The following is a 13,495-nucleotide window of genomic DNA, read 5'->3' on the forward strand; positions in this document are numbered from 1 at the left end:
TACATTTATGAGAAAAATTAAAAAATAATAATTTTTGGGGTCCCCATAATTTCGGGATCTCATGGATGTAGTGGTTCCTGACAGTTAGTTATGTTTATGGAGTTGTGGGGACCTGACAGTTAATTATGGATGTACTGGCTGTTAACAGGCTTCTGACGTGACCCTTGAATTAGAAGCTTTTTAAAGGAAAAAAATTATTTTCATCATATATATTGGTTGGGTGGTGTTTTTTCCACCTCAAAATGTAAAAAAATAAAAAAATAAAAAATTTTCACTTCTTGGGGCCCACCTAAACCACCTAAATACGAGAATGTTTTGCTGATGTGAAAGGGAGATATGGTGGAAGTTAATGAGAAAGGAGATTTCAAACTGACAAGAAAGATTCAATTTGTAGAGAGTGAAGATAAAAAAATCAAAAAGTAAGAGAGAAAGTATGAGAAAAGTAAAAAAGTAAGCTGGGCTTAAGGGAGCATAAAATAAGTTACATGAGAAAAGTCAAAAAGTAAGCTGGGCCTAAGGGAGCATAAAATAAGTATGGCAAGGCAAAAAATAAGGGTCATCATAGCCTTTGTCTCCCTTAAGCCCAACTTTTTAAGCTCTAATTCCTTAAAATTAGGAATCCTTTAGGAGGCCCTTTTTGGGTCCAAAAAATTCCTAATGGTGTATATGGATCAGCCACCTGGCTTTGAGGATACAGGTCACCTAGAGTATGTACATAAGCTTCATAAGGCTTTGTATGGGCTGAAGCAAGCTGCACGAGCATGGCATGACAAGATTGCTAAGTATTTTGTCACTATTGGTTTTCATATGGCAGATGCAGATCACTCTTTGTATGTGCGCAAGAGTGATAAGGGTATTGTGATCATCACCATATATGTAGATGATCTTATTGTTGGGGGTGACAACTTGGATGATATTGAGAATGTGAAAAGTCTTCTCAAAAGTAAGTTTGAGATGAAGGATTTAGGAGATTTGTGCTACTTTTTGGGAATTGAGGTCATTCACACACCTGATGGTATTTGGTTGTTTCAGAGACAGTATGTATTGGTGTAGACATGTTGTCCAAGTATAGGATGGCTGATTGTAAGTCAATCTCGGTGCCATTAGATAAAAATGGCAAGCTTAATGTGTGGATGCAGGTTATGTGTTGGAGGATCCCACTATGTACCAGAAGATTGTGGGGAGTTTGATCTATATCACGATCAGCAGGCTAGATTTGAGTTACACTATTGTCTTAGAGAGCTAGTTTATGTAGGTTCCACGCAAACCACATCTTGATAGTGTGTGATGCACACTTCGGTAGTTAATGGCCACTATTGATTATGCATTGTTATATGTAGCAGGTATACCATTGAAGCTATATGGGTACACAGATGCAGATTGGGCTAGTAGCATCTTAGACAGGAGATCTACCAGTGGATTTATGTTTTCATTGGGGAGTCCTGTTGTGACATGGAGCAGTAAGAAGTAGCCCAGAGTTGCCTTGTTGATTACAAGGCAGAGTACAGAGTAGCTACGGTGGCAGCATGTGAGGTAGCTTGGCTATCAAGCTACTGCTGATTTGGGGTTGCATGTGGAGAGAAAGGTTGTCATATATTGTGCCAATCTTAGAAATATACAGTTGGCCAGGAACCCAGTTTTTCATGCATGGATGAAACACATTGAGGTACATCACCACTTCATTAGGGAGAGAGTCGGTCTTGGTGGTGGCAGGCAACATGGACTTGGCCTATGTCAACACACAAGATCAGGTCACTGACATCTTCACAAATACCTTGGGAGCTAAGAAGCTCTGCAGATTTCAAGATATATTGGAGTTCATGAGCTGGAGTTGAGCTTGAGGGAGAGTGTTGAGATGTCAAGCTCAACATGAGTTGACACTCACGAGGTGCCTGCATGACCGTTTGACATTTACATCGCTGGCAGGTTTGGTAGCTGGCATCGACATATCTTTGCCAAAGATTCTATAGCTGGACTACACTGACTAGTCCACATCTACCCACTCCTTTTAGCGTGTTCACATTATGGACCGCTTATATATACTCTATTATGTGTGTTAGTCACTTTATCTTCTTTGTAAACCTCTTATATTGTGTGAAGAAGAAGAAGAATTTTTAGCCTCTCACTTTGTGTGTTCTCTTCTAGGGTTTGTATGAGTGTGTGTGTGATTGCAAGAGCTCAAGCTCTCTTCTCCCCTACATATTTTCAAGGTTAGCTATGGTAGTTGTGACCATTAGCGAGACTGGTACTAGAAGATTGGTTGTGTTGGGTCTTCGACCATGTCTTACTGGTTTAAAGACCTCCCTTCCTCATTCTTGTCCTAGGTTAGGTACATATGCAGGTGTGGCCCCCTAATTGGGCATAATAGGTGTGTGCTTTATTGGTTCTTGGACTTCCTTGATTAGAGTTCTTGTATGGTTTTATGATAGTGTTGTTTACATGCCTGCGAGGAGCTCTAGGTCAAAAAATAGGGTCATTTATATCTTCCTTGTGTATAATTGGTCGGTTATATCACGGCTAGGATCCATAACGTCACATTGTGTAGGCTAGGTTCCATAACATCATGTTGCATAGGCTTCATTATATCAAGGCTAGGCTAGGCTCCATAACATCATGTTACATAGATGTTTCCCAACAAACTCTCCCTAGAGTCTTTTAAAACTAGCTCTAAAGGTAGCATTTCCTCCTCTAAGGGGCTTGGGCTAGATCTTGGGCTTGTGTAGCTACATCTTCTCTAAACCCATTTCCTCTATGGTTTAGGAAATAATGCTTCTCTAGTCTTGAAAAGCACTGGCAACATCTCTCCTAATGTGGTTGAAAGCACTGGCAACATCTCTAGTCTTGAAAGCACTGACAACATCTCTCCTAATGTGAGGAGAGTGAAATGTGGTTGTTCAGAGGTGCTAGCAAGAGTTCGTTCTTACTACACAAATACTATTGGGAGTGGTATTGTTTGAGTAATTGTTGCACCCTCAACAATTGTTAATTTCCTACACTCATTACGTAACCATAGTTAAATGATTAAGCTTCTTGTTTAGTTTCTGCTTCTAACCTAAATAATCCTTTAGCATAGTCCAAAAGGCTAAATGGGAGAAGATACAATCCTCTCATCCACTTTCTCCTCAATTATTGGATAGTAGTTTCAATAGCTTCTAGTCGTCTCCAAGTAAAGACACTCAATTCTTGGAGTGTTCTCCATGGATTCCTCACTACTAGTTTTAATAGCTTCTGGTCTTCTCTAAGAAAGACACTCAATTGGGTGCTTGTTGGTGACTAGATGCAATACTTAACTGATATTCTCTAAGAAAATACAACTAATTAGGTGTTGGTCTTGTCCAGCAAAGACGAGTACTCAATTGGGTGCTAGTGACCAAATGCGATGCTTAATTGGTAGGAGGATCTTGGATGGTTAGATGCACTATCTTCTAGAGTGAGATCGTCTCCAAAAACTCTCCTGGATTTTAAGTGCAGGAGAATTGGTCTAAATAGGCCAAATTCCACTCACCACACTAGTTCAATGTCTTGTCAACTTTTTGGTTTCCCCATAAATGAGTCTTATGGGCATGAAAATCTATATCTATTTCATTGTGAGAATTAGTCTAAATAGGCCAAATTCCACTTACCACACTAGTTTAATGTTTTGTTAACTTTTTGGTTTGTGACATAACTGAGTATCATGGGCTTGAAAATTTAGATTTATTTCATGTTAATAACTCTACTTACAACTTGTGATTTTTTAATGTGGGAAGTATGCAACTTGTGTTTTTTCAATGTAGGAAGTATGCATTATACTCCCCAATTATCCAAAGTTGGATCTCGTCTCTTGAGTTTTTCACGACATGAAAACTTATGAGGTTTTGAATTTTATTTTTGAGGTTTGTGTTAATGCACACTAATGTACTTTGATGTTCAATGATGATTAATGTCACATTTCTTTCACATAATTATCCCCCTTTTGTAAGTGTACAAGTTTGAATTTTTAAAAATCCATTTTTATACACATAAATTAATTACATTAAACTGTTGGAATTATTCACATTATTTGGAATTTATGGATTTATTTGATGGATATTTATTTTATGTGCAAAAGTGAGACTAATCACCTCTAACTTGTCACATATTTTGAGCTTATATTGTGAATGTCAGTGTGCAGATCAGTGGGTGGCAGCGTTAGTGTGTGGGATGTGCATGGATCCATTGGGCTTGCTTTGATGGAAATCTCTTGATGCATGGCACATGACGATTATTTATTCGACAGTGGCACGTGGCGATTATTTATTCGATAGTGGTAGTGATATTTTATGTGCACATTAGTGTGCAACATTTTGATATACATTAATTCTATTTTATTAGTGAGCCTTTGTATTTAGACTTATGCAAGCCCAGTGTGGAGATCCATATTTTTGGCTACATGTATTTTTGTCTCTTGCTTTTTGTGCAAGAAAATATATTTAAATACACCACGAAGAGGACATGAGCCATTCTCATGGTGGGGGAGATTTAGCCCATTCTTGTGTCGTGTGCATAGCTTTCTTCTATTTTTGAGCTTGAGTATTTCTTTAAGTTGATTTTTAATAGAGGGCCAATCGTAAGCTTCGAATATTGTTATCAGAACCAAAGAGCCAGGGAACATAGAGAATTGTGCCACGTACTTTTCGTGTCAGAAATTAAAAAAAAGGCCGTCTAAGTGCCCAATACATCAACAAGCGCCGGTAGCAGCCAAGACCTGTAAGATTCCTCTCCCAACCCCTTTTTGATGTCTAGTATCTTCCCCTGTAATCAATCCCTCTTCAGAAATATAAAGACCTTGTTCTAACTGTTTTAGCCTAGTGAGAGAAAAATATTCTAGAGAGAGAATATTCAGATTATGAATATTTTTGGATAGAAAAATAACTCATCTTATTAAAATAAGTTCCCCTGAAATAGAAATTCAAAAAGAATTTTCCAATGTGCAATTGGAATTAATTGGAAATAAGTATAAAGAACCTTAGTCTAAGGGTCTAGATTTTCAGAAATTTTTAGATTATGGTCCAATTAAGGTTCCTATGGACCAATAGCATCAATCCATGTGTAGGGAGGAGATAAATCCAATTTGAAAAAGAAGATACCCAAAAATGAGTAAATGCTCACATAAGATGAAGAGTTGAAAATGTACAAGGTTTATTAGAAAAAAAAAAAACTATGACACATATGTAAGGAAGAGGAGTTCTTTAAAGAAGGTGCATATTTCACATAAGATGAAGAGTTGAAAATGTACAAGGTTTATTAGTAAAAAAATTATGAGCAATATTAAAAATATGAGATATTTTGGGTATCCAAAAATGAGTAGATGCTCACATAAGATGAAGAGTTGAAAATGTACAAGGTTTATTAGTAAATAAACACATATGTAAGGAAGGGAAGTTCTTTAAAGGAGGTGCATATTTCACATAAGATGAAGAGTTGAAAATGTACAAGGTTTATTAGTAAAAAAAACTATGACACATATGTAAGGAAGAGGAGTTCTTTAAAGGAGGTGCATATTTCACATAAGATGAAGAGTTGAAAATGTACAAGGTTTATTAGTAAAAAACTATGAGCAATAAAATTTTGACACATATGTAAGGAAGGGGAATTCTTTAAAGGAGGTGCATATTTCACATGCTTGAATGAGTTTTAAACTCAAAAATAATGTGATATTTTTATCTCTCATCTCTCTTGGAACCAAACCGAATCAAAAAGTAACCAAACTAGGTCTAAATCTAGTCCAAATTCAACCAAACTGACTTGGAAAATTCTAGAATCAGTTTGTTTGGTTAGGAGCTCAAATTTTCCTATAAATAGAAGCCTCCCCTTGTTGAATAAAAGATAGTGTCTTATGCTTTGTCACTCTACTCCACCTAAGCCAAATTAGATAGAGTCTTATGCTTTGTTACTCTACTCCACCTAAGCCAAATTAGATAGAGTCTTATGCTTTGTTACTCTTCTCCACCTAAGCCAAATTAGATAGAGTCTTATGCTTGTTACTCTACTCCACCTAAGCCAAAATATAGAGTGTCTTATGCATTGTTACTCTACTCTACCTAAGCCAAGAGTTGTGAATTCTTTAATAATTCACTAGTTTTTGATACTTCTCTCTTTCTTCAATCCCCATTGGTGGCTCCATCAACATACTAAACCAATTGATTGGTTGGGGGCCTCTACCGTGAATAAAGAATCAAGCAAATTATAAGGTAAGTATATTGAATTTTGATATTTCTATAATTTCTCAATGATTCTCTCTTCTCAATCCCTCTCAAGCTTGAGAAGTTTAATTGGTATGGTTTTTTAAATGCTATTGAAGTTAATTGGTGAATAGTAGTGAAGAGTTACATAATTTAATAAATGCTATAGAAGTTAATTTCCATTTATGTTTAAATTCTAATGGTTTTTATGTAATTTCTCTCTCTCACTCAAGAAATGGTCATACTCATGAACCATTCTCAATCCAAATGAAGCTTTTCATAAAACCTTTCCTTAATCCAAGATTAAGCTAGGCTTGAGGCCAAATTAATGGCTTTTTGCTATGCTTTTAGTTTATGCACATTGATGATTCAATCCATTATGGATTGATGACCCAATTAGAGACCATTCTAATTGTTTTCTTAATGATCCAATTAGAGACCATTATGGATTGATGATCCAATTAGAGACCATTCTAATTATTTCTTTAATAATGAGCTTTATCCCTTAGAAAAAAATTGAGATTTATCAGTCATAGTAGCGGAGCTATGGCAAAATTTTTATAGAAATTACGCATAAAATAAATTCATTCAAAGTATAAAAAGAGGAATTCCCACCATATTCTAGGAACTATCATCCTAGATTAATTAAAAGAATTTTATTATGCATGGAGATGTGGATGTTGTATGTAGATGTAGATGTATGGATGTGAGTGTGAATGTGGAGGTGGATGTATGCATGGGACGTGGATGTATGCATGTAGAAATAGATGTGTAGATGAGGATGTAAATGGAGATGTGGATGGATGCATGTAGATGTAGAGGTATAGATGTAGATGTGAATGGAGATGTGGATGTATACATGTAGATGTAGATGTATAGACGTAGATGTGGATGTGGAGGTGGATGGATGCATGTAGATGTAGATGTATAGATGTAGATGGGAATGGCGATATGGATGTATGCATGTAGATGTAGTTGTGAATGGAGATGTATATGTATACATGTAGATGTAGATGTGGATGTGGATGGGGATGTATGCATGTAGATGTAGGTGTATAGACGTAGATGTGGATGTAGAGGTGGATGTATGCATGTAGATGTAGATGTATAGATGTGGATGTGAATGTGGAGTGGATGTATGCATGTAGATGTAGATGTATGGAGGTGAATGTGAATGTGGATGTGGATGTATGCATAGGGATGTAGATGTATGCATGTAGATGTGAATGTACGCATATAGTTGTGGATGTATGGGTGTGAATATACGATTGTGATGTGAGGGAATCTGAAGTGATGAGATGGAAATGATGTGATGGGATGAGTATACATATAAATGGAATATGGAATAAGTAATGTAGATTGAGGAGGGATAATGTGGAAAAATGAAAGTTAAAATAGAAATTGTATTGTAAACTGTTTGTAAATGCTGTTTGAAAATGCTATCTGTAAATGATTGTTTTATGTCAAGAATGCTGGGGGGAGCATTTTGACCGTCTTGTGATTAAGGTCGTGATGAGAAAGTTGCAACTGCTGACGGGGAGTCAATGAAGGACGTTCCGCGTAGCAAGGTCGGCCGAGGTCTTGACCAGCCTCGGTGCGATTAAAATGGTGAGCTTCCGGTACGGTGGATGAGGGGCCAAGGAAGCGGCCTATGCGTGAAGCGCTAGGTTACCTGCGAAGGATCCTAGAGGGTGCTGACCATACGGTGCTCGGGCTCTGGGTCGCCTAGGATACCCACGCGTGCGTCGAGGAAGATATTGGAACAGAGTTGGAGTTGTTTTCTGAAATCGAGCATGGATCTGGTTGATTGACCTTGCTGGTCTTCAATGGATGAGTCCATGGCTCCTTATATGGATCTGTTGGTTGATCTTGCTGATCTTCAACGAGAGTCCATCATGTTAAGTGATTATATTGCCAAGTATTATGGGCTAGGAACTATCGAAACGGCTCCTGAGCGTTCTAGTTGCCAATGATGCCATAGATACTCTGATGAAGGAATGATGGGAAATTAAGAATCAATTGGATAAATTGGAAGATGGTGATCAATGATACTATGGTTTTATTAAAAGATTGTTTTAAACTGGTTGAATCTGGTTGAAAAAGGCAATTTCATATTGGGTGTGTGAGTGGTGTGACTAGTTTTATTTTGCATGAACATCCGGCTAGGGGACCTTGGAACTCTTTTCCTTGGTACCCGGGACAAAACCTAACCAAATTTTTAATTGGATCCCATCACTACAGTGGTTGGGCGGTTGGCTAACCCATGGGATTGGATGGGGTTAGGCTGGACTGATGGATCCGTAAATCGAGACTCAAACTTTTGTTTTTACGATAGAAAAAAAAAAATCCCGGACAGAAACTGTTCTATGGATAGGAATCAACGGCTGTGCCTCTTGAATGGGGAAAAAAGCGTTGATCCCAATGATCCAAGTGCAAGTTTCTTCCTTGAACTGACTAAGTATCTTATAGATGTAATCGGATCATCTCGATCAGAAATGATCTTGACTACGTTAGAGTAAAAAGTTATCCTGGTGGAATCGCCCGTGCTTTCCGGTAGAGGAAGTTTTTTCGGGTTCGGTTTTGGAACAACCGACGGATTAGTCTCTTATCCGGATATCCGTGGGCGAGGCCCCGAGTGTGGGACCCCTGTCCCGCGCGAGAAGCGCTACTTCCGCTACCAGTACCCTGAATCCGTTGCTCGGTGGGAACAGGGATCTTACAGTTGGTATCAGAGCATTTGGTTAATAAAGATCAACTGAGAAGACAAATATATCAAAAATTTATCAAGAGACACAAAAAGATTATAATTGTGTGAGATAATTCATACAATTTGATATTCAAACTGAAATTCGTAATTTGGTAATTGAGTCTTCAGATGGAAGTGCCGCAATTATATAGAATCCCTGACGTGCTTGAGGCCTAGACATGATAGTATGTACCTTATAATTCCAAGGGCCGTGACTACCCATATATACCGAGAGTATACTGCAGCTCTTTACTGACAGTATATACGAGTAAATCTAAGACTTGAAATTATAAGTGTTAATGCTATCCAGATGATGATTTCGAATGTGATTGATATGATTTTTAATTCTGTTTGAGAATTGATGAATTGATTTGGATTCTGATTGAAAATGCTGATTGAAAAATGTTGATTTTTAAAAATTAGTTGAAATATAATGAAACCACAATGAGGGGGAATGGGACGAGTCCCTGTGATGATATTCATAACTAGAATGATGATAATGAATTCAGCCAATCACTATGAGGTTAGTGGGTTGTGCTGTTAGATTGCTACTGTTAATACTTGACCGGTAGATCAAGTTAAGGGATGTCAAATTGAGGACTAGCTTAACTGAAATTCTCGTGAAGGAATGTTCAGAAGGAAATTTTTCGGTCTAATGGACCATTATCATGTTAAAGATATGAATGATAAGATCTGAATGAATTGTTATTATGAGTTCTATATAAGGGATATTTATTCCAGTATTCTGTTGAGTTGACCAGAATATAAGGAACCCCAGAATAAAATTGGATCTTAAGAAAAAGAGTTGTCCTCTACCTTGCGAGATGAGGACATCGCGCACTTTTTAAGTGGGGTAGGATGTAAGATTCCTCCCCAGCCTTCGAGGTATATAGGAGTAAGAATCTCCCTTTCGGATCTTATAATTATTCCCTCTCTAAAATAAAAGAAAGTTTCTGTTAAAAAAAAGGAAGACCCTTTTCCTAGAATACTTCTCAGGAGTCACGCCTATTTTAAGGATTCAAAACAATGAGTTCAGAAGTGAAAATCGGTGTTTTGGATACCAAGATTTTGGTTTTCATTCGAGTACGGCCCAAAAGAAGTTCTTTATCTCTTGGGGAGTATAAGAAGTTATCCCCCAGATATTGTGATCCTTATATCTAAATTCAATGAAAGTAGGTGACTTAGCCTACAAGTTTCTTTTATCTCCTCATCTCAAAATTCTTAATGCCTTCTATAGAAAAATGTGTCAAACTCAAATTCATGGAAAGACGGTAAAACTTCAGTGGCAAGTTACCGAGATGGCTTCTAGGTTACGCTAGCTCCTTCCTCTATATAAGTCGTAACTTTTACTTGTCGCTCACAGTAATCTTACTCCCATCAATCTCCTTTCTTTCTTAATCTCCTTCATGGCTTGGCAACAAGAACTAGTTTTATCCATGATGATTTCTCACCTTCAAGACGCAAGAGAGTCTGTGAAGAAAGACTTTATAGAACAGTATGAGCGCTCACTTTTTCCTCACCTAGGAACTTCTGTAGCGCAGACCAAATGGCGGACCTATCAAAACATAACTAGGGTAACACCCTGGGGTCAGCAGCACTTTCGTAACAATGTCCGCTTGGCCATGGTTATTGAAGCTTTGGGTTTGGGTCCCCGATACTACTGCGTCATGAGATCAAGACATCTTGGGTTTTCTGAGCGGGTCTTCTTACTGGCGTGTTTTCTTCCTCATGAGAAGATATGCCTTTACCCCGTTTTTGGCTTGCCTCTCAGAGGTCCTTTTGTTGGATCACCTCATACCACTGAGATAGGTGCGGCAATAACCAGCAGAATCATTCCCATAGATGAGTTACCCTATACTTGTGCAGCTTGTGAGGATTGCTTTTGTGACCATATGATGGACGGGCTTATGGAAGTGTAAAGAGTTCTTCTATCTTTACTGTATAAGTTCCGAGAATGAATAAAGTTTAAATCTTGTTCTTATCTTGCCCTCTTTAAGACTTTTCTTGGTGGTTAATCTTGATTAAAATTTTTCTCTAAGTCTCATATTCGTGCATCTTGCGAAATTATCCCAAGTTGCGAGATGAGGACATCTCGCGTTTTTTAAGTGGGGTAGAATGTAAGATTCCTCCCCCAACCCCTTTTTGATGTCTAGTATCTTCCCCTGTAATCAATCCCTCTTCAGAAATATAAAGACCTTGTTCTAACTGTTTTAGCCTAGTGAGAGAAAAATATTCTAGAGAGAGAATATTCAGATTATGAATATTTTGGATAGAAAAATAACTCATCTTATTAAAATAAGTTCCCCTGAAATAGAAATTCAAAAAGAATTTTCCAATGTGCAATTGGAATTAATTGGAAATAAGTATAAAGAACCTTAGTCTAAGGGTCTAGATTTTCAGAAATTTTTAGATTATGGTCCAATTAAGGTTCCTATGGACCAATAGCATCAATCCATGTGTAGGGAGGAGATAAATCCAATTTGAAAAAGAAGATACCCAAAAATGAGTAAATGCTCACATAAGATGAAGAGTTGAAAATGTACAAGGTTTATTAGAAAAAAAAAAAACTATGACACATATGTAAGGAAGAGGAGTTCTTTAAAGAAGGTGCATATTTCACATAAGATGAAGAGTTGAAAATGTACAAGGTTTATTAGTAAAAAAATTATGAGCAATATTAAAAATATGAGATATTTTGGGTATCCAAAAATGAGTAGATGCTCACATAAGATGAAGAGTTGAAAATGTACAAGGTTTATTAGTAAATAAACACATATGTAAGGAAGGGAAGTTCTTTAAAGGAGGTGCATATTTCACATAAGATGAAGAGTTGAAAATGTACAAGGTTTATTAGTAAAAAAAACTATGACACATATGTAAGGAAGAGGAGTTCTTTAAAGGAGGTGCATATTTCACATAAGATGAAGAGTTGAAAATGTACAAGGTTTATTAGTAAAAAACTATGAGCAATAAAATTTTGACACATATGTAAGGAAGGGGAATTCTTTAAAGGAGGTGCATATTTCACATGCTTGAATGAGTTTTAAACTCAAAAATAATGTGATATTTTTATCTCTCATCTCTTTTGGAACCAAATCGAATCAAAAAGTAACCAAACTAGGTCCAAATCTAGTCCAAATTCAACCAAACTGACTTGGAAAATTCTAGAATCAGTTTGTTTGGTTAGGAGCTCAAATTTTCCTATAAATAGAAGCCTCCCCTTGTTGAATAAAAGATAGTGTCTTATGCTTTGTCACTCTACTCCACCTAAGCCAAATTAGATAGAGTCTTATGCTTTGTTACTCTACTCCACCTAAGCCAAATTAGATAGAGTCTTATGCTTGTTACTCTACTCCACCTAAGCCAAAATATAGAGTGTCTTATGCATTGTTACTCTACTCTACCTAAGCCAAGAGTTGTGAATTCTTTAATAATTCACTAGTTTTTGATACTTCTCTCTTTCTTCAATCCCCATTGGTGGCTCCATCAACATACTAAACCAATTGATTGGTTGGGGGCCTCTACCGTGAATAAAGAATCAAGCAAATTATAAGGTAAGTATATTGAATTTTGATATTTCTATAATTTCTCAATGATTCTCTCTTCTCAATCCCTCTCAAGCTTGAGAAGTTTAATTGGTATGGTTTTTTAAATGCTATTGAAGTTAATTGGTGAATAGTAGTGAAGAGTTACATAATTTAATAAATGCTATAGAAGTTAATTTCCATTTATGTTTAAATTCTAATGGTTTTTATGTAATTTCTCTCTCTCACTCAAGAAATGGTCATACTCATGAACCATTCTCAATCCAAATGAAGCTTTTCATAAAACCTTTCCTTAATCCAAAATTAAGCTAGGCTTGAGGCCAAATTAATGGCTTTTTGCTATGCTTTTAGTTTATGCACATTGATGATTCAATCCATTATGGATTGATGACCCAATTAGAGACCATTCTAATTGTTTTCTTAATGATCCAATTAGAGACCATTATGGATTGATGATCCAATTAGAGACCATTCTAATTATTTCTTTAATAATGAGCTTTATCCCTTAGAAAAAAATTGAGATTTATCAGTCATAGTAGCGGAGCTATGGCAAAATTTTTATAGAAATTACGCATAAAATAAATTCATTCAAAGTATAAAAAGAGGAATTCCTACCATATTCTAGGAACTATCATCCTAGATTAATTAAAAGAATTTTATTATGCATGGAGATGTGGATGTTGCATGTAGATGTAGATGTATGGATGTGAGTGTGAATGTGGAGGTGGATGTATGCATGGGACGTGGATGTATGCATGTAGAAATAGATGTGTAGATGAGGATGTAAATGGAGATGTGGATGGATGCATGTAGACGTAGAGGTATAGATGTAGATGTGAATGGAGATGTGGATGTATACATGTAGATGTAGATGTATAGACGTAGATGTGGATGTGGAGGTGGATGGATGCATGTAGATGTAGATGTATAGATGTAGATGGGAATGGCGATATGGATGTATGCATGTAGATGTAGTTGTGAATGGAGATGTATATGTATAC

The sequence above is a fragment of the Cibotium barometz genome, chromosome 57, assembly GCF_041138505.1.
Source record: "Cibotium barometz isolate CiBa-2024 chromosome 57, ASM4113850v1, whole genome shotgun sequence".
Classification (NCBI taxonomy): Eukaryota; Viridiplantae; Streptophyta; class Polypodiopsida; order Cyatheales; family Cibotiaceae; genus Cibotium; species Cibotium barometz.